The 21,963-nt window shown below is 41.1% G+C and overlaps 1 protein-coding gene across 3 annotated transcripts in view; it reads left to right on the forward strand.

The window, feature by feature from the left end:
• Window positions 1–21,963, forward strand: part of LOC106590347 (rho GTPase-activating protein 18) — a 45,517-nt gene that overhangs the window by 3,021 nt on the left and 20,533 nt on the right. The window contains exon 1 of one of the 3 annotated variants that reach the window (XM_014181271.2): window positions 11,350–12,085. The exons of 1 other annotated variant lie outside the window; for it this stretch is intronic. The gene's annotated coding sequence lies outside the window, so the exon portion shown is untranslated. Of the gene's footprint in view, window positions 1–11,349; window positions 12,086–19,941; window positions 20,143–21,963 lie in introns of those variants that run through there. One more of the 3 variants, XM_014181270.2, reaches the window with a different exon arrangement.

Here is a 21,963-nt window from a genome sequence, read left to right on the forward strand (position 1 = left end):
AGGAATTATTTTACAAGACAGCCATTAGTCATTATGAGTGATTCCGAATGAAACAAAGACAAGTTTTTAAGTTCTGATCCAATTTGTAAGCATTACCAACAGAGTGAATGGGAAAATTGATTCAAAATGGTCACCCTCTGCTGGTGATTTGCTAAATGTGGCATTATACAAGTAAAAAGTGGGCTGTGATGGGTTACGTAGCCTACTGTGCCAATTTCTCTGTATAAAATGGGCCATAATTTTAAAACTAGCAAATATCTCACTCTGGAACTTTTACATGCCTGTAGAGTATCTTATGTTATTTATATGTATATTATGTTCTCTCTCTCTCTATATGTATGTATATTAATTCTTGAAGAAAAAAAAAATATATATATATTTTTTTTTTCTTCAAGAATTAATGAAAAAATATGTTATTGAAATCTAAAAAAAATATTTCAATAACATATTTTTTCATTAATTCTTGAAGAGAAAAAAAAATATATATATATATATACACACACACACACACACACACACACACACACACACACACACAAGTATGTGGACACCCTTTCAAATTAGTGGATTCGGCTATTTATATGGCATTCCATGGCCGAGCAGCTGCACACAAGCCTAAGCTCACCATGCGCAATGCCAAGCGTCGGCTGGAGTGGTGTAAATCTCCCTGACATAGAACTCTGGAGCAGTGGAAACGCGTTCTCTGGAGTGATGAATCACACTTCGCCATCTGGCAGTCCGACTAACTAATCTGGTTCTTGAGGATGCCAGGAGAACGCTTCCTGACCCAATGCATAGTGCCAACTGTAAAGTTTGGAGGAATAATGGGGAAGGCCCTTTCCTGTTTCAGCATGACAATGCCCCCCGTGCACAAAGCGAGGTCCATACAGAAATGGTTTGTCGAGATCGGTGTGGAAGAACTTGACTGGCCTGCACAGAACCCTGACCTCAACCCCATCGGACACCTTTGGGATGAATTGGAACGCCGACTGCGAGCCAGGCCTAATCGCCCAACATCAGTGCCTGACCTCACTAATGCTCTTGTGGCTCATTGGAAGCAAGTCCCCGCAGCAATATTCTAACATCTAGTGGAAAGCCTTCCCAGAAGAGGGGAGGCTGTTATAGCAGCAAAGTGGGGACCAACTCCATATTAATGATCTTGGTATGAGATGTTCGACCAGCAGGTGTCCACATAATTTTGAGAGAGCGAGAGATGCAGCACCTATAGATGAAACATTAAAAAGGCCTGGGAAAGGCCAAAATGTCAGAAATATGCCAACTTTGATTCAGTATTTCTCAATTAGGCTTTTAGATGCAAATGTCAACAAACCTTCCTACAAAGGACCATTCTATGGATAAAATGTAGTGAATAATAAAAAATAATTGTCCTGGTTTTGTATGCAACCACTCTTATCCCATTATAGTCATGCCATTAAAATGGAATTACTAGTCATCTCAAGATTTGAGAAATAACTTTTAAGGAAGGAGAGAGTCTGTCTAAGAACAGAAGTCTGTCTGGAATCAAGTTTGCCATATTACACCAGGACAATTCATCAAAACATCATTGACACTCACTGCTTTAGCTGTTATAGTTGTATTTCATCCAGGCCACTGAAGCCAGTGCTTTTGGGAGGGGGTTAGTCTATTTTTAGGAGAGCTCAGCTTTCGCTCTTGACTGGTTTATTAGCCCACTTCCATGACCCATTTGATTTATAATCTCAAATTAATCTCCCTATCTAACACTCTCTGAAGTGGCACAGAAGGAAACGATTGTTGGCCACGTAAATCAAAGGCTATTTATTGTAAAGGACACAGCTGGTCATACCACCACGACTGATCATGTGAGAAAATAGAAAAGTGGCACAAAATAATTTTACTCATTGGATCAGATAAAACAGAGGAGTGTGCTGCTATACACTGAGATTGTGTGTGTGTGTGTCTCACTTCCAGGTAACATAATTCCCACATGCTAAAGGCTGGAGATGTTTGTGTGGGTCTGTGTACCTTTTTGATGTGTGTGCTGACGTTCGTTTCAGCACCGGCACGTGGGTAGGGGCATTTCGGTCACTGGCAGGATTACTTTCAAAGCTTATTCCCATAGAGTTGTGTGTGACACACAATGGTAACCTCTGGTACTCGGGTGTCTCCCTATGAATGTGCCTATTGTAGCCGGTGAAAGACAAGCTCTCCGCTTTCAACCGCCTTTGTGATAATTAGTGGTATTGATGGCTGCAGGGTGTGCTATTGGGACTTCAGAGCTGTTTTCTTGCACACACACTACTGACATCTGTGGACATCCATATTGGGTGGCTATTTTTGGTGTTTTGATGACTTCTTTTTAGGGGGGGTGACTGTTTTGGCCTTTTGAATGACTGTGTTCTGGTTTTGGATGACTGTATTTGGATGACTATTTTAGGTTTGGATAACGTTTAGATGGCTGTATTTAGCTTTATGGATGACTTTTCTATTTTTGGTTTATGCACGTTCAATGACTGACTGTCAATAAACTCTTTAATTGAAAAGCCATCCTGGCGCCAATCTATTTACAGTTGAAGTCGGAAGTTTACATACACTTAGGTTGGACTCATTAAAACTTGTTTTTAAACCACTCCACACATTTCTTGTTAACAAACTATAGTTTTGGCAAGTCGGTTAGGACATCTACTTTGTGCAAGAGACAAGTAATTTTTCCAACAATTGTTTACAGACAGATTATTTCACATATAATTCACTGTATCAAAATCCCAGTGGGTCAGAAGTTTGCAAAATTCCAGAAAATGATGTCATGGCTTTAGAAGCTTCTGATAGGCTAATTGACATAATTTAAGTCAATTGGAGGTGTGGATGTATTTCAAGGCCTACCTTCAAACTCAGTGCCTCTTTGGTTGACAAAATGGGAAAATCAAAAGAAATCAGCCAAGATCTCAGAAAAAATGTTGTAGACCCCCACAAGTCTGGTTCATCCTTGAGAGCAATTTCCAAATGCCTGAAGGTACCACATTCATCTGTACAAACAATAGTACGCAAGTATAAACACCACCATGGGATCACGCAGCCGTCATACCGCTCAGGAAGGAGACGCGTTCTGTCTCTTAGAGATGAACGTACTTTGGAGCGAAAAGTGCAAATCAATCCCGGAACAACAGCAAAGGACCTTGTTAAGATGCTGGAGGAAACAGGTACAAAAGTATCTATATCCAGCTCAGCAAAGAAGAAGCCACCGCTCCAAAACCGCCATAAAACAACCAGACTACGGTTTGCAACTGCACATGGGGACAAAGATCGTACTTTTTGGAGAAATGTCCTCTGGTCTGACAAAACACAAATGGAACTGTTTGGCCATAATCACCATCGTTATGTTTGGAGGAAAAAGGGGGAGGCTTGCAAGCCGAAGAACACCATCCCAACCGTGAAGCACGGGGGTGGCAGCATCATGTTGTGGGTGTGCTTTGCTACAGGATGGACTGGTGCACTTCACAAAATAGATGGCATCATGAGGCAGGAAAATTATGTGAATATATTGAAGCAACATCTCAACACATCAGTCAGGAAGTTAAAGCTTGGTCGCAAATGGGTCTTCCAAATGGACAATGACCCCAAGCATACTTCCAAAGTTGTGGCAAAATGGCTTAAGGACAACAAAGTCAAGGTATTGGAGTGGCCATCACAAAGCCCTGACCTCAATCCATTCGAAAATTTGTGGGCAGAACTGAAAAAGCATGTGCGAGCAAGGAGGCCTACAAATCTGACTCAGTTACACCAGCTCTGTCAGGGTGAATGGGCCAAAATTCACCCAACTTATTGTGGGAAGTTTGTGGAAGGCTTCCTGAAACGTTTGACCCAAGTTAAACAATTCAAAGGCAATGCTACCAAATACTAATTGAGTGTATGTAAACTTCTGACCCACTGGGAATGTGATGAAAGAAAGAAAGAAAGAAAGAAATGCTGAAATAAATCATTCTCTCTACTTTTATTCTCACATTTCACATTCTTAAAATAAAGTGGTGATTCGAACTGACGTAAGACAGGGAATTTTTACTAGGATTAAATGTCAGGAATGGTGAAACTGAGTTCAAATGTAGTTGGCTAAGGTGTATGTAAACTTCCGACTTCAACTGTATGTCCTATACTTCAACAAACGTGTCAGTTGTCGATGGTAGCTTTTCTGTAAAACACTTCCCATTTCAATTTAGGGCAATTCCACGGTGACAGAGTGATGCTGAGACTCACTTTTTTCACTTTAAAATGTATGCCAAACAAAACCATTGATTGCTAAGTTTAACCCATATGCAAAAGTCAACTTTTAACAATTGCCACAAAATTTGACTAAAACACACTTGAGGAACAGTGCAGATGCTAAGTTTGGTAACAGAATGACAGTCAATCTCCCTTATTTTTTGAAAATATGGTCAGAAACTAATGTTATATCTATTCTGAATTAAGATTCGAAGAAAGATTGGAGTGTCAGCTATGATATGAAAAATCTCTTTCTGTTATTGAAATACAGTAAGTGAAGTGGATCAACACCCGGTAACAGAATGACATCATAGGTACTCAAAGGTAGAAACATTTACACATTATTCTAATGAGCTCCGCCCCCCCTTTACATTTTTTATTGAATATCCAAAACATACAATATTCTTGCAGTGAAGCCGCTCAACAACTACACCACACCAGTCATCCAACAGACTCCCATTCAGAGCGACACACAGAAGCATTCAGGGTCAACGCCCTGCTGAAGGGCACGTCGACAGATCTCCCGTAAGGGACAAAAAAAAAAAAACGGGACCGTGAACCCTCGAAGATTCCCCCCCCCACACACAGTTCCCCATAGCTGTCCCTCAACCATCCGAGACCCCTTCCACAGTCACCCCCCAGAAAGAAAACATACAATAATAATAAAAAAAGAAAATGAATTCCATTCCCCACCCCCAAGAACCCCTCAAATGCACCAACAACCAAGAAAATGAATTCATGAGAAAAAAGAAACAGAAAACAACAATGCAAAGAAAAGCTAGGGACATCAAGGACAACTAAAATCATAACAGCAAGGCCAACTGTATATGTTTGAGTGCATGTCTGGCACTATTTACATATGAGAGTGTGTGTATATGCATGTGTACAAACTAGAAGTCGACCGATTTAATCTGCATGGCCGATTTTAATTAGGGCCGATTTCAAGTTATCATAACAATTACATAATCATAACGATTACATTGCACTCCACGAGGAGACTGCGTGGCAGGCTTGACCACCTGTTACGCGAGTGCAGCAAGGAGCCAAGGTAAGTTGCCAGCGAGCATTAAACTTCTTATAAAATTTTTTTTTTTTTTTAAATCTAGTTAACTACACATGGTTGCTGATATTACTAGTTTAACTAGCTTGTCCTGCATTGCAAATAATCAATGCTGTGCCTGTTAATTTATCGTCGAATCACAGCCTACTTCTGACTTCAAGCCTATCAACTCCCGAGATTAGGCTGGCAATGCTATAGTGCCTATAAGAACATCCAATAGTCAAAGGTATATGAAATTGTTAGAGCCAGAAAAGCAACAAAAAAAGTCAATAAAAATGACATCAAATTGATCAGAAATATAGTGTAGACATAGTAATTTACAACATGAACAATTGTAGCTGGAAACAGCAGATTTTTTTATGGAATATCTACAAAGGTGTACAGAGGCCCATTATCAGCAACCATCACAAAAGGTTAATTGATCATAAGAAAATCCTTTTGCAGTTATGTTAGCACAGCTTAAAACTGTTGTGCTGATTTAAAGAATCAATAAAACTGTCTTTCTTTAGACTAGTTGAGTATCTGGAGCATCAGCATTTGTGGGTTTGATTACAGGCTCAAAATGGCCAGAAATAAAGGACTTTCTTCTGAAACTCGTCAGTTTATTCTTGTTCTGAGATCTCATACAACTCTGTGTACTACTCCCTTCACAGAACAGCGCAAACTGGCTCTAACCAGAATAGAAAGAGTGGGAGGCGTCGGTGCATAACTATTATGAGGGTATGTTTTGCAGCATGAGTTGAAGCACGCTTTGTTGCAAAATTGGAAGACGATTATGGATTTAATTTTGGATTGGAGATGCTTAATTTGAGTCTGGAAGGAGAGTTTACAGTCTAACCAGACACCTAGAATATGTGGACAACTACAAATACCTAAGTCAGAACTGTCCAGAGCAGTGATGCTGGACCAGCGGGCAGGTGCTGGCAGCGATTGGTTGAAGAGCATGCATTTAGTTTTACTTGCATTTAAGAGCAGTTGGAAGCCACGGAAGGAGAGTTGTATGGCATTGAGCTCGTCTGGAGTTTAGGTAACAGCATCCAAAGAAGGGCAATATGTATTCAGAATGGTGTCATCTGCATAGAGGTGGATCAGAGAATCACCAGCAGCAAGAGCGACATCATTGATGTATGCAGAGAAAAGAGTCGGCCGAGAATTGAACCCTGTGACACCCCCATGAGACTGCCAGAGGTCCGGACAACAGGCCCTCCGATTTGACACACTGAACTCTATCTGAGAAGTAGTTGGTGAACCAGTCATTTGAGAAACCAAGGCTATTGAGTCTGCCGATAAGAATGTGGTGATTGACAGAGTCGAAAGCCTTGGCCAGGTCGATGAATACAGCTGCACAGTATTGTCTCTTATCGATGGCGGTTATGATATTGTTTAGTACCTTGAGCGTGGCTGAGGTGCACCCATGACCAGCTCGGAAACCAGATTGCATAGCGGAGAAGGTATGGTGGGATTCGAAATGGTCGGTGATCTGTTTGTTAACTTGGCTTTCGAAGACCTTAGAAAGGCAGGGTAGGATAGATATAGGTCTGTAGCATTTTGGGTCTAGAGTGTCTCCCCCTTTGAAGAGGGGGATGACTGCGGTAGCTTTCCAATCTTTGGGGATCTCAGACGATACGAAAGAGAGGTCGAACAGGCTAGTAATAGCGGTTGCAACAATTTCGGCTGATAATTTTAGAAAGCGAGGGTCCAGATTGTCTAGCCCAGATTGTTTTGCATGACAATGCCCCATGCACAAAGCAAGGTCCATACAGAAATGATTTGTCGAGGTCGGTGTGGAAGAACTTCACTGGCTTGCACAGGGCCCTGACCTCAACCCGTTTCACCTTTAGGCTATATTGAAACACTGACTGCAAGCCAGGCCAAATCACCAGACCTCACCAATGCTCTTGAGGCTGAATGGAAGCAAGTACCCACATCTATGTTCTAACATCTAGTGGAAAGCCTTCCCGGAAGAGTGGAGGCCGTTATAGCAGCAAAGGGGGGGACCAACTCCATAATAATGCCCATGATTTTGGAATGAGGTGTTCGACGAGCAGGTGTGCGACTCTATATTTTTATAGCTTACAGTTTATTCACCGTTAGTCAGAACCTCTACACTAAATAATTTTCTCTGGGTGTGTGCCAGCTCATGCTTTGTTTGACGAGCAGTCATCTAGTGTACTTCAGGGAATTGTCTGATGCCCTCCCAGGTCCCCTCTCTCAATCCCTCAGAGTCCATCTCCAATAACCATTATTAGATCTTAAAGGAAAACTCCTCGATAAAATTATATTTTTTTATTTATTTCCTTAGTCCATTGTTGACATGGTTCGAAAATGTTTTGCTTGTCAGCAATCCAAGTTTTTAAGATATGTAACTTTCAAAATACAGAAATCATCCCCATATATACTGGCAAACCAAGGAATAATAATGACCTGTCCTCCTCCTCCTCATTTCACCAGAACTCTTATTCATTTTACAGCAGGTTTGCAATTCATAAAAATGTATAAAACTACATTGTAGATAAATCCTTACTTCCCTCTTTCCCAAGCCAAGGGGATGCGCTTTAATCACAAACAAAATTGTTATCAGTAAAAACTAATTGGTAGGTCTACATTTACTTGTTAATTATGTGAACTTTCATAATCCGACGCTCAGTAGGTAGAGAAATAAAAAATATTTTAAAAACAATATGTGGGTTTTTGGTAATAGAATAACAAGACAAGACTTCTTACAGAATGCAAATCATTTCTGCAAAACTAAATATACATGTTGATATTTGTTGTCAAGGGCCTTCAACATAATTGTCTTAAAATATTTTTAATACCATAAGACTTTTTTCTAGTAGCTATTTAAGCCCCATTTTCCATGTATGTGACCAGAAATCAAAGCCTTTGCTTAGACCCAATTTTAGGATGGTTGAGTTCCTTCATTTATAGAAAAGTTTGTGGTCATACGCCCATCCTTAAAGCATAGGTGCTGGGCTAATATTTTATTTATTTATTTCACAAGTTCTCATTTACAATTGCGACCTGGCCAAGATAAAGCAAAGCAGTTCGACAACGTACAAAAACACAGAGTTACACATGGAGTCAAACAATATACAATCAATGATACAGTAGACAAAAATAAGACTATATACAATGTGAGCAAATGATGTGAGATAAGGGAGGTAAAGGCAAAAAAGACCATGGTGGCAAAGTAAATAAAGTATAGCAAGTAAAACACTGGAATGGTAGATTTATAATTTGAAGAAAGTTCAAAGTTAAAATATAAATAATATGGTGCAAAGGAGCAAAATGATAAATAAAATAAATAAATACAGTAGGGGAAGAGGTAGTAGTTTGGGCTAAATTATAGATGGGCTATGTACAGGTGCAGTGATCTGGGAGCTGCTCTGATAGCTGGTGCTTAAAGCTAGTGAGGGAGATATGTGTTTCCAGTTTCAGAGATTTTTGTAGTTCGTTCCAGTCATTGGCAGCAGAGAACTGGAAGGAGAGATGACCAAAGGAGGAGTTGGCTTTAGGGGTGACCAGAGAGATATACCTGCTGGAGCGCGTGCTACAGGTGGGTGCTGCTATGGTGACCAGTGAGCGGAGATAAGGGGGGACTTTACCTAGCAGGGTCTTGAAGATGACCTGGAGCCAATGTGTTTGGCGACGATTATGAAGCGAAGGCCAGCCAACGAGAGCGTACAGGTCGCAGTGGTGGGTAGTATATGGGGCTTTGGTGACAAAACGGATGGCACTGTGATAGACTGCATCCAGCTTGTTGAGTAGGGTATTGGAGGCTATTTTGTAAATGATATCGCCGAAGTCGAGGATTGGTAGGATGGTCAGTTTTACGAGGGTATGTTTGGCAGCATGAGTGAAAGATGCTTTGTTGCGAAATACGAAGTCAATTCTAGATTTAACTTTGGATTGGAGATGATTGATGTGAGTCTGGAAGGAGAGTTTACAGTCTAACCAGACACCTAGGTATTTGTAGTTGTCCACAAATTCTAAGTCAGAACCGTCCAGAGAAGTGATGCTGGACAGGCGGGCAGGTGCAGGCAGCGATCGGTTGAAGAGCATGCATTTAGTTTTACTTGTATTTAGGAGCAGTTGGAGACCACGGAAGGAGAGTTGTATGGCATTGAAGCTCGTCTGGAGGGTTGTTAACACAGTGTTCAAAGAAGGGCCAGAAGTATACCGAATGGTGTCGTCTGCGTAGAGGTGGATCAGAGATTCACCAGCAGCAAGAGCGACATCATTGATGTATACAGAGAAAAGAGTTGGCCCAAGAATTGAACCCTGTGGTACCCCCATAGAGACTGCCAGAGGTCCGGACAGCAGGCCCTCCGTTTTGACACACTGAACTCTATCAGAGAAGTAGTTGGTGAACCAGGCGACGCAATCGTTTGAGAAACCAAGGCTACTGAGTCTGCCGATGAGGATGTGGTGATTAACAGAGTCAAAAGCTTTGGCCAGGTCAATGAATACTCAAGTATTACAGAGCGGTCCGTGTTAACACCATGCAGGGAGCACAGCACAGTATTGTTTCTTATCGATGGCGGTTACGATGTCGTTTAGGACCTTGAGCGTGGCTGAGGTGCACCCATGACCAGCTCTGAAACCAGATTGCATAGCGGAGAGGGTATGGTGGGATTCGAAATGGTCGGTGATCTGTTTGTTAACTTGGCTTTCGAAGAGTTTGGGTCAAGAGTGTCACCTCCTTTGAATAGGGGGATGACAGCAGCTGCTTTCCAATCTATGGGAATCTCAGACAACACGAAAGAGAGGTTGAACAGGCTAGTAATAGGGGTTGCAATAATTTCGGCAGATAATTTTAGAAAGAAAGGGTCCAGATTGTCAAGCCCAGCTGATTTGTAGGGGTCCAGATTTTGCAGCTCTTTCAGAACAACAGCTGAATGGATTTGGGAGACGAAGAAATGGGGGAGGCTTGGGCAAGTAGCTGTGGGGGGTGCAGTGCTGTTGAATGCAGTAGGGGTAGTTAGGTGGAAAGCATGGCCAGCCGTAGAAAAATGCTTATTGAAATTCTCAATTATAGTGGGCTTATCGGTGGTGACAGAGTTTCCTATCCTCAGTGCAGTGGGCAGTTGGGAGGAGGTGTTCTCATTCTCCATGGACTTTACAGTGTCCCAGAACTTTTTAGAGTTTGAGTTGCAGGAAGCAAATTTCTGATTGAAAAAATAATAAAGAATAGAACATGAAGGCTTGCACACTGTTAAAGCTCCCAATTCACCGCAGTGTGTGGGCCTTCTTGTTCTATACTGACTTCCTTCATTTCCCCAAAATATAGACTCTTAGCTTTCATTTGACATTCGATATGCCCCTATAAATTTCACATTGGTGCTCATAGATCATTTAACATGCAGTGGTGGTTCTAGACCATTTCAACAGGGGGGCCAAGCTGGGGCCAGTTGTACTGTTAGAGGGGCCAGTTACATTAGACGTTATTGTTGTCATATCATTTTCTTCACTGCATTGCAGGCATTAGCAGGCAAAAAAACATGTTCATAATCATTCAACAATTTATTTGCATTTTCTGTCTAATAACGGATGTAAAAAAAGAACGATAGCAAAAATTTGTTATGTAAAAATTATTTCATATTCCACATTTAGGGGGGCCACAAGGGGGTCCAAAATTGTCGTCACAGGGGCACTGCCCCCCCCCCCAGAACCGTTAGTGTTAACATGGAAATGACCTGTCGTGTTTTACGCCGTGTTTTTCATTCAGGCAACGTGACATGGAACTACTGTGACAAGCCTGAGGAAGTTGTTCTTCTGCCTGACTAAATGGATCAGAAAAACCCAATGAGAGTTTCTATCAATTGCTATTACTATCTGCACATTTCATCATTTCTGACATTCCCCCGTGATTGAAATGAATTAGAAGTACATGCTTTGTAGAAATGAAAAAATAACATGGTAAAGGGACATGCACTTTGATTGACTGGTTAAAGTCTGTGAATAGCAGTCAAGTGTGGCGCATTGTTTCTGACATCATTCCGCTCAGTGCTTTATTACCTAGTGAGTGAACACATCCCCTCAAGGCACTCATAACTTGCAGGATGTAGCCTTCAATGACGGGTTTCAAGAAAGCAATAATGGAGAAAAGGGTCTATAGTTCAACATGTGCACAAAGGGATTATCGAAAACAAGAATGTGGGTACGTGTGAATGAACTGAATTGTGTGTGTGGTCACTGAAACTGGCGTATTTGAACTTTACCCCTTATGATGACCGAAACAAAGTACACTATTCAAGTACTTCTCAAACTGACTCACTCAGTGTTGACATAGTGGAATTGAAACCACCTACCTATGGTGAAGACGTCGGACCGAAATAGCAGCCTTCAAACACATGAAATAGGACAACGATTACTTCACCAAAATGAAATGACTCAGATGACTGACAGGAAGAGTGACTTCCTCCGTTGCCTTTTGACAATGTTGCCTGTCCACATTCCACTACTCTATTCTCAGGTAGGACTGAGCGATATACAGAGTATACCTGTGCGTTCTGGCTGAGTTTCAGGCAGTCATCAGCTTCCAGTGGACTTGTGCTATCCAGACCATAACAACTGACTTTAGACTGTACCTGAGCAGTCTTGGACTGGACTATAGAAAGATTCTGATCCTCTCAATTTCTTTATTTCTACACCTGAGGGACTTTGAACATGTAAACAGGCACTCATGTTCCCCTGTAACATACACGGCTACTGTATAATATCAACAGTGTCTATAATAAGGGGAAGAAGTTGGACACTTAACAGCGACTCTGTTGTAAACAGTTGAGGGTGAGTGGTTGATTTATCAGGTGGAGAATTGTTTATTTGCAATGGTGGATTTATTGTTTTAATATGTATATGCAGCACGTAAATGACAGACTATGCAATCCTTCCTCCCATGTCTGTATTCAGAAACGTGTTTGTTTTTAAAAGGATGAGTTAAAAGACTTATGTTACTGTATGACAGGAATGTCTGTTATACAAATTAAAAAAGGAGAGTAAGTAAACTGTGATTTTGTGAGATTAACGGATACTTTGTACCTAGACTAATTTCTAAATGGAGAGTTGTGTTTTTACTGTAGCTCTGACCTTTTTGGCTATAAACAGCCCCTGAAGTCATAACATTGCTCTTGACAACAGTCTCAATGTAGAGACGATCTTCCAATCACAAGAGTACTTGGATCATATCGCTTGATTTGATTATTTCTTTAAAGTACAAAAAGATACTGCTGGTGTGTGTGTGTGTGTGTGTGTGTGTGTGACAGTTTCACCCTTGTTGCACTGCCTCTTCCCACAAGAACTGCTTTGCATAGCACGGCAGGAGGTGTGAATTTGAAAGGGAAATAATCACTATGCAGTTGATGATAGCAGACTCGCACGCACATACACACACACACACACACACTGTAATCTGTTACTGCATGTTGCCTAGATTTAGTCAGCATTATTTGTGCAGTGCATTCTGTAAGAGATCGGGATGGACATGCAAGGCTGACCAAAACGGCAGACAGCTCTCATGGTGAAAGTGTATTTATGTAAAAGAGACTACAAAAGTGCCTCTCAAGCCTAATTTGATGTTCTGAATCTGTTTTGGGTTACAGATGGTCACCTGTGCACCCCAGAAAACAGCTGAATCTTCTTAAAACTAGGAATGTTGTAACAATGGCGAAGCATCACCATAAAATACTCCAAAACCTGGAGTGCAATGTCATTCCAGGTTTTATTTAACCCCTTACAGTGCCTTCAAAAAGTATTCACACCCCTTGACTTTTTCCACATTTTGTTATGTTCGAGCTTGAATTTGAAATGGTTTAATTGAGATTTTGTCATTGGCCTGCACACAAAATTCCACTTTGACATTATGGGGTAATGTTTTAACTTTCAATTTTTTTTTATTAATTAGAAATTAAAAGTCTAAGTATTCAACCCCTTTGTTTTGGCAAGCCGAAATAAGTTCAGGAGTAAAACATGTGCTTAACAAGTTGCATGGACTCACTCTGTGTGAAATAGAAGTGTTTAAAAACATTTTTTTACAACTAACTCATCTCTGTACCCCACACATACATTTTCTATTTATTTAACCTTTTATTAACTTGGAAATTCAGATAAGAACATATTCTTATTTACAATGACGTCCTACCAAAAGGTCTCCTGCGGGGACAGAAGGCCTTTTGTGACAAAACACACATGACAAGAGAGACAACACAACACTACATAAAGAGAGACCTAAGACAACAACATAGCAAGGCAGTAACACATGACAACACAGCATGGTAGAAACAACATGTTAGCAGCACAAAACATGGTACAAACATTATTAGGCACCGACAACAGCACAAAGGGCAAGAAAGTAGAGACAACAATACAGCACGCAAAGCAGCCACAGCTGTCAGTAAGAGTGTCCATGACTGAGTCTTTGAATGAAGAGATAAAACTGTCCAGTTTGAGTGTTTGTTGCAGCTCGTTCCAGTCGCTAGCTGCAGCGAACTGAAAAGAAGAGCGACCCAGGGATGTGTGTGCCTTGGGGACCTTTAACAGAATGTGACTGGCAGAACGGGTGTTGTATGTGGAGGATGAGGGTTGCAGTAGACATCTTAGATAGGGGGGAGTGAGGCCTAAGAGGGTTTTATAAATAAGCATCAACCAGTGGGTCTTGCGACAGGTATACAGAGATGACCAGTTTACGGAGGAGAATAGAGTGCAGTGATGTGTCCTATAAGGAGCATTGGTGGCAAATCTGATGACCGAATGGTAAAGAACATCTAGCCACTCGAGAGGACCCTTACCTGCCGATCTATAAATTATGTCTCCGTAATCTAGCATGGGTAGGATGGTCATCTGAATCAGGGTTAGTTTGGCAGCTGGGGTGAAAGAGGAGCAATTATGAGAGAGGAAACCAAGTCTAGATTTAACTTTAGCCTGCGGCTTTTATATGCGCTGAGAGGAGGACAGTGTGCCGTCTAGCCATACTCCCAAGTACTTGTATGAGGGGACTATCTCAAGCTCTAAACCCTCAGATGTAGTAATCACACTTGTGGGGAGAGGGGCATTCTTCTTACCAAACCACACAACCTTTGTTTTGGAGGTATTCTGAACAAGGTTAAGGATAGAGAAAGCTTGTTGGACACTAAGAAAGCTTTGTTGTAGAGCGTTTAACACAAAATCCGTGGAGGGGCCAGTTGAGTATAAGACTGTATCATCTGCATATACAGTACATGGATGAGAGAGCTTCCTACTGCCTGAGCTATGTTGTTGATGTAAATTGAGAAGAGCGTGGGGCCTAGGGTTGAGCCTTGGGGTACCCCCTTGGTTACTGGCAGTGGCTGAGACAGCAGATTTTCTGACTTTATACCCTGCACTATTTGAGGTAGTTAGCAAACCAGGCCAAAGACCCCTCAGAGACACCAATACTCCTTAGCTGGCCCACAAGAATGGAATGGTCTACCGTGTTAGATTTTCAAGCTGATTTTAAATAATAAAACTATGGCAAGACTTAAATGGCTGTCTAGCAATGATCAACAACCAACGGGGTATGGTGTGTAGATGGGTGAGGGGCAAAAAATGATATTTGATACGTTTTGAATTCAGGCTGTAACACAACAAAATGTGATAAGTCATGGGTATAAATACTTTCTGAAGGCACTGTATATTTAACCTGTTGGCTTGATTATGTAAATTGAGTTAGATTCAAATGTTATCACATTTTCTAAAGTCTGTTTTGTTCTACTGAATGCACTTGGTTAGGTTAAAATAGCTCCTGTAGCCTAACTTGATAGAAACAAATTTACTCAATATGGTCCACAGCCACTCCTCTGCCCACAAGAGAAATGTCTATGGCTTGAAACTGGGAAGTGAATTTTTACTTCTCAACCCATTAACAATGTCACATTTTCATTAGGGAAATGTTCTCTTAAGGTTGTTTTTTACTTAAGTCTATCGTTCATTGTATTATGGGCACATTTCAGTGGTTTCTCAAAGACTTCACTTTTTATTTTCATTCACCATTTTTGTTTTGTTTTGTCAACAGGGCAGGAGTTTACAGTCCAATACCCCTAAATCTCTAGGTTAGATAGATATGTTTTCTACAAGCGGTATTAGGTAACACTTTGACCATTTGGTAATGATTACACATACCATACTACGGCTATCTTTACAGGCCAAACAGGATGTATCTGCTGCTGCATTCAAGTTCCCCATGAAACATTATCAAGGTAGCCTGTTTCTCACAATGGACCTCAATACCATGAATAATAACACACCCAAAATTAGCTCCTTTCCCTTTCCAATTAACTTAATTCATCTTGTGATGTTACAGGCTGTGTTTGTAATGTAACTAGCAGCTTTGACAATAGAGGAAAAGGTCATTTGATTAGCAACACGCATACCCCGCCCACCTGAGGATCCTCTCCTTTTCAGCCATCTATTTCCTGTTTTGAGGGGAGCAAAATCCACTTGTCACTTAAATCTCGCTGGATTGATTGCTTTCATTTTGCTCTTTCCCACTCTTGTTTGTGCCAGTCGTTTTTTTTTCCCGTTAACGTAACGATCGCGGAACCGTTTGTAATGACCTGTCAATCACACTCTGGTAATGGCTGAAATGGACTCAATGGAAAACATTGGCTTTCCGTTGCATCTATAAGAACCCTACAGCTTCGTCTGGGATTTAACACACCGTCTCGACAGTTACATCACAAAAAAGAGAACAAAGATCCAATAACTTTATTTTTAAGGGTGTTAATATTTGTGCAATTTTGATTTAATACATTTAAAATGTTTATAAATTATATGTGCTGTATTGAGAGCAACTACCGAAAATGAACCCTCGGATTATAGCGATATTATGTCTGATCTCACAATGTAAAGTCTGAATGTTAAGATTTAATTTAGAGCCAAGCGTTTTGATTTTATATCGCATGGTTATCCTTCTCTTGACACACTTGTTGAATTATGCAAGAGAACGTGACAGCGTAGGTAGGCCTAGAGACGGAGCAAGGTTTTGGTGGTTGAAGCCCTTTTTAAATCAAATCAAATTGTATTTGTCACATGGGCTGAATACAACACCTGACAGTGAAATGCTTACTTACAAGCCCTTAACCAACAATGCATTTCAAGTATTAGAGTTAAAAAAACATTTACTAAATAAACCAAAGTAAAAAATAAAATGAAAAGTAACAATAAAATAACAACGAGGCTATATACAGGGGGTACTGGTACCAAGTCAATGAGCGGGGGTACAGGTTAGTAGTGGTAATTGTGTGTGTGTGTGTGTGTGTTTTTAAATATGATTTATTTATAAAAAAATGACCATGTTAAATTATCAGTGTAATTACGCACATTGATGTCACATGGAGACCCACCCAATACTCTGTTGCTGATGAATGCAGGAGCAGGACAAGACACCCTCTTTGTGACTGATGACTGACATAAGGGCATGTACGTGACAGGCCTAAGTGGCTTACATGATCATGATGGTCATAATACTTCTTGACAGTGTCATAAAGTGTATTTTTCTTAGTCCAAATAAAGTGACACAGGATTGTCGTAAAGTGTATTTTATACAATTGATTTGAAATATATGATGAAAAAACATGATTGTTGTTGTATTGAATTCTTTACAATTTCAGAAACAAACTTTCAAACAAAGGGAAACTTCTTAGCAGGGAAAAAAAATCATTTGAATAAATGTGGGTTGTGACACTTATGTAGGTGTCATAACCAGACATAAAATAACACAATATAATTTCACAACGGGTGGAAATATATGGGTTATGACCATATTATGACAGGTTGTCAGCTGTTATGACATGGTTATGACCATGTCATAACGTGTTATGACACTGGATGTCAAGTGTTACCGAATAGTTTTTTAAACCTTTTAACAATTTCAGTTGACCGTTGCTACTTTGATGAAGAAGGATGAGCGTCCATTTTCCAATATTATTAACGGCCATTTTCAATTTAAACAGCAAACTTGACAGTGACGTAGCGCTAGGCTTATCAACAATAGAGATTGTGGTGGGGGAGGAGGACGTGAATTCATCCCGCAATACATGAGAATATTTGGCTGTCCGTGTCCCAACACGATTTCTGGACAAAACACAAGATGATGAATTACCATTAAGAAGAGCCATAGAGTAGACATTAGTCATGAGCAGCCACTGTTAGACAGCCTGACTTGTGATGACGATCGCTTATGTCATGACCAGCATTTGAGCACTGACCAGGTCCTGAGTTCAGATCCATTATCTAACTAATGACCCTTAGAGACCCAAAACATTACCCTATAACTTATAAAACATTACTGATGTGACTGGTTATCTTCCGCTCCTCACTCACACATACAAACCCCCCACCCGCCCACACACACCACTCAAGGAACCTATACATTCCCAATCAAGTGTATTAATCAGTGAGAGGCAGCCATTACAGCCTTGTTCCTATTGATCTGTTGTTTGAGGATGTAGCATGCTGTTAATGCCCCTGCTTTTAAACCAGCCCTTTACTGAAGAGGAGCGCTCTATGTGCTGACACAGCCCATCTTTTGTGTGTGTGTGTGTGTGTGTGTGTGTGTGTGTGTGTGTCTCGCTTATTTTAAGGCCATAATGTCCACAGGCAGATCTGTGGGATCTGAGAGAGGTTTGAGAGGGTCTGCAGACTAAATAGAGTGGCTCCTGGCCTGCGGCGCTAGACTAGACTTGCTGTGTGTCCGGCAGTAGAAGAATTGGCCCTAAGGCTCTTGCTCTTCACTAGCCAGTAACAAGGGCCTCTTGTGTGCATCTGCTGCTGAGGTGGGGGCGGAAATTAGTAATCTAGCCCCACTCTGACCAGGTGTGTTGGAAATGGACAGTCCCTGTGTCTTTTTTTATGTCACTGAAGGGACTGTTGAAGAAATAGACAGAGAAGGCCTATAGCTGGTTGAGTAAATTATTGATAGCAGTTGTTGTTGGTTGGGTTTAAGCGTTATCCTACAAAACTGGTAGATGTACGATAAGCTGAGTTGGACCATATGTACCAGACCTCTTGAGTTTATTTCTGGAAAGCCAGATGTTTTAGCCCCTAGCAGCCAGAGGACTAATTAAGGAAAAGTAGGCTTTTAGTTTCAACCTCTAAACTGATTTAAGACCAACACGTGTTGATGTTATTTGCACAGCTTTAAAGTTAAGAGGAAATAAACAATCACTCTACATTTTAGACACATGTCCTAAGGTCAGCAATTTGGCACGCATGTGCTTTTGATTTCATCTATCCTAAAAGTGTATGGACAATTTAATCAATAAGAGAGATGGAAAAAGGTTTTAGCTGATTATCAACTTAGGAAGAAGAGAGAGGGAGTAGCTCTGGCAGATTTTGATGGCACACTTCCAATACTTAACCTTTCAGCAGTGGGGCAAGGATATTGGCTAGACAGGAGAGCAGTGTTGTTGGTCTGACATGTTTAAAGATGCAGTGAGTGAGGCCAAACACATGTAAATGGTTATGCTTTTTGGGGGTATTGTTGTTGGATTGCAGACTTGGCTCTTTGGCCCTGGTGTTAACATTCTTTGAGGAATTAGGTGATGATTGGAGGGTCCCTGAGCTTTCTACTCCGGTTACAGACCTTCGTGCCCTCTCTCTTTCTTTCTGTCTACTCTCTACTCTCTGCTTTCTCTCCATCGAGCCCAGACCAGCTCCACATGTTTCCAGTTTAGTCTTTTCGTCACCGTTGACCTACATACAATGTTGGGGGGGCCCGTGCTCCAATCTGATTTCCTGGAGCTGAAATTTCTGCTTTGGTCGTTAATATAATATTTCATATTTCTTTTTCTCTCTGATTTGAATGACTTTGAAGCGTCAGCATTTCTGAACCACATTTCTCTACAGGAACTCATCCCAAAGGGATGTTTTTCAAAACATTTTGAAGATATTTAAATGAAATTATTGTTTAGAGCAGAGCTTTTTGCAAGTTATTCACTTATGAAAAGACATCTGAGTGTAACAATGTTAATGTAATTGAAGTTTTTGGTATTCCCTGATTTTCTCATTTAAGTGTGCTCTGCATTTGTAGTATGAGTAGTCGAACTGTATAAACTAATTAGTGTCTTTACAGAGATCTTATAAATAAGTTACAATAGTATTGTGAGTGCTATTCCCTAATTTACATTTTAGTCATTTAGCAGACGCTCTTATCCAGAACGACTTACAGTAGTGAATGCATACATTTCATACATTTTTTTTTTTCTCCGTACTGGTCCCCCGTGGGAATCGAACCCACAACCCTGGCGTTGCAAACACCATGCTCTAGCAACTGAGCCACACGGGACCTAATTAGACTCATTATGGGTTAGGTTTGCCCTTAAAAAGGCCCATTTCTAAAATGTACCACAACTGCCATTTTCTCTCTCTCTCTCGCTCTCTCTCTTGTCGAAAAGAGAGGGAGAGGTGTTAACACGGTGGGCATGTAATGACCTATAAAGATGAAAGCAGAGAAGAGGAATGGTAACCAGTGAATGTGTCGAGAGGGAGCAGTGCAGGGGAAAGGGTGAAGGGAACGGGTGGAAAAGAGGAGGAGGATTAGAAAGAGACTGGTGGAGTGAGGGGAGGAGGAGGAGGGGAGAAAGCTGGACACTGAAAACTTGTGCCTCCCGCAGAGTGACGGCTGGAGGAAGAGAAAGGGGGGGGGGGGTGAGAGAGATGAGCTTGTGTTCCACAAAGACTCTCAGTCCATTGGAGGATATTCTGAGATTGAGTTGTGTGTCTCTCTCTCTAACTGGCTTCGAACAGCTTTGTTTATATACTACATGCAGGCACCTCTCTCACATTACGAGAGTTCACTCGCTCTTCTCTTCAGCTGGATGAAGAACTGAAAGGTAATCTGCCCTTTCCTCCTCTGAAATACACTCGTTGTGTAAGTTTGTGTGTGTTCTCACCTATTAATTGTCGTGAAGTGGAACATTAACATGGACTGTATGCGGGTGGTTACTTATTGTACTCACTAAGGTATTTCCATTGAACATTCGTTACTTTGGTTTATAACCAGTGGTCTTATTACGACTTCTTAGCTTGCATTTTGGTATTTGTATAAATGTTAGATTTTTATGAGGGGCAGAGATATTTCAGAGCAATTTTTTAAATGTTTATTATATCTTACCACCTGAAGGGGTTGTACTAAGTTCAATGTCTCTGAATTGACAGTAGTGGAACTGTAGTCACATTGTTCAGTCATTTTAGCAGATGCTCTTATCCAGAGCAATTAGAGTTAAGTGCCTTGCTCAAGGGCACATGGACATATTTCACTTAGTCAGCTCAGGGATTCGAACCAGCAACCTTTAGGTTACTGCCCCATTCTCTTAACTACTAGGCTACCACCCAGTCATCCTCTCGCTACAGTACATTACTTGCACCTAGTTAGGAATATCTCTGTCCAAAACTCTTACTCATGAACTTGAATTTCTTTACAAAACCTCCTTAACATGACCTAAAGGGAAATGGCTGCCAAGGACTGTGTGTCTGTGTCATACATACCTTTACTTATCTCACACTTCTCTATTTGAGTATTATAAGGCTTCTTTAATTATGGGCTTTAACCAGATGTGTTTATTGATGTTTTGAAGACTGGAGATGAACCACTCTGTGGATCAACCAATGTGACTTTTGTAGTGGGTCTGCTATTGACTTTAGATTTTCCCCTCAAGGCATAAGCGTTGACAATTGAGTACTCAAATAATCATTCTGTTCTAGATAAATAACATGGGCCTATATTCACAAAGTGTCTCAGAGTATGAGTGCTGATCTAGAATCAGTTTTTTAAATTTTTTATCTTTAAGCTCATAAGATTAATGGACAGATAGGAGTCAGAGGCCCTTATCCTAGATCAGCACTGCTACTCTGAGACACAGTGTAAATACAGGTCCTGACCTTTTTATATTACCTTACGTGCCAGCATCATAGCAGGTGATCTAGCTAGATAAAATACCCTGTTGTTCACAGGCAGTGTAGGGTGAAGATTTGTTGTGGTGCCGTCCACTGATGGGTGTAAATGGCTCGCAGTCAGAAGGCATTGGAGGGTGAACAAGAGGCCTTGTACTGATGCCAATCACAGATCTGAATCCTTCCTTCAGCCTGTATGGCTGTGCCTCATAAAGCCAGATGCTTAACAAGAATAGATCTTGTTTAAAATGAGGAATTAACAAGGAACACTCAGTCACACACACACACACACACACACACACTAGTCCCATTGATTGGGGTGAAAGTGTGCAGATGAGGTATAGCATCTGAACCTGCTCTTCAACAAGTACAGCATATTTCTACATGTCAATAGACCAGCCCTACACCTGGCACTCCCAATGAATTTTTATTTCATTCTGCTCACATGGAATCCTAGCACACAGCTATGCAATCACCATAGACAAACATTGACAGTAGAATGGCCCACTGAAGAGTTCAGTGACTTTCAACGTGGTAACGTCATAGGATGCCACCTTTCCAGCAAGTCAGTCCGTCAAATTTCTGCCCTGCTAGTACAGCTACGAAGTAGTAGGCCACACAAGCTCACAGAACGGGCCGCCGAGTGCTTTACTTGGTTGGAACACTCACTGCCTCTCCACGCAACGTCAGCACAAGAATTGTTCGTCGGGAGCTTCATGAAATGGGTTTCCATGGCCGAGCAGCCGCACACAAGCCTAAGT

The sequence above is a fragment of the Salmo salar genome, chromosome ssa29 (assembly GCF_905237065.1).
Source record: "Salmo salar chromosome ssa29, Ssal_v3.1, whole genome shotgun sequence".
Classification (NCBI taxonomy): Eukaryota; Metazoa; Chordata; class Actinopteri; order Salmoniformes; family Salmonidae; genus Salmo; species Salmo salar.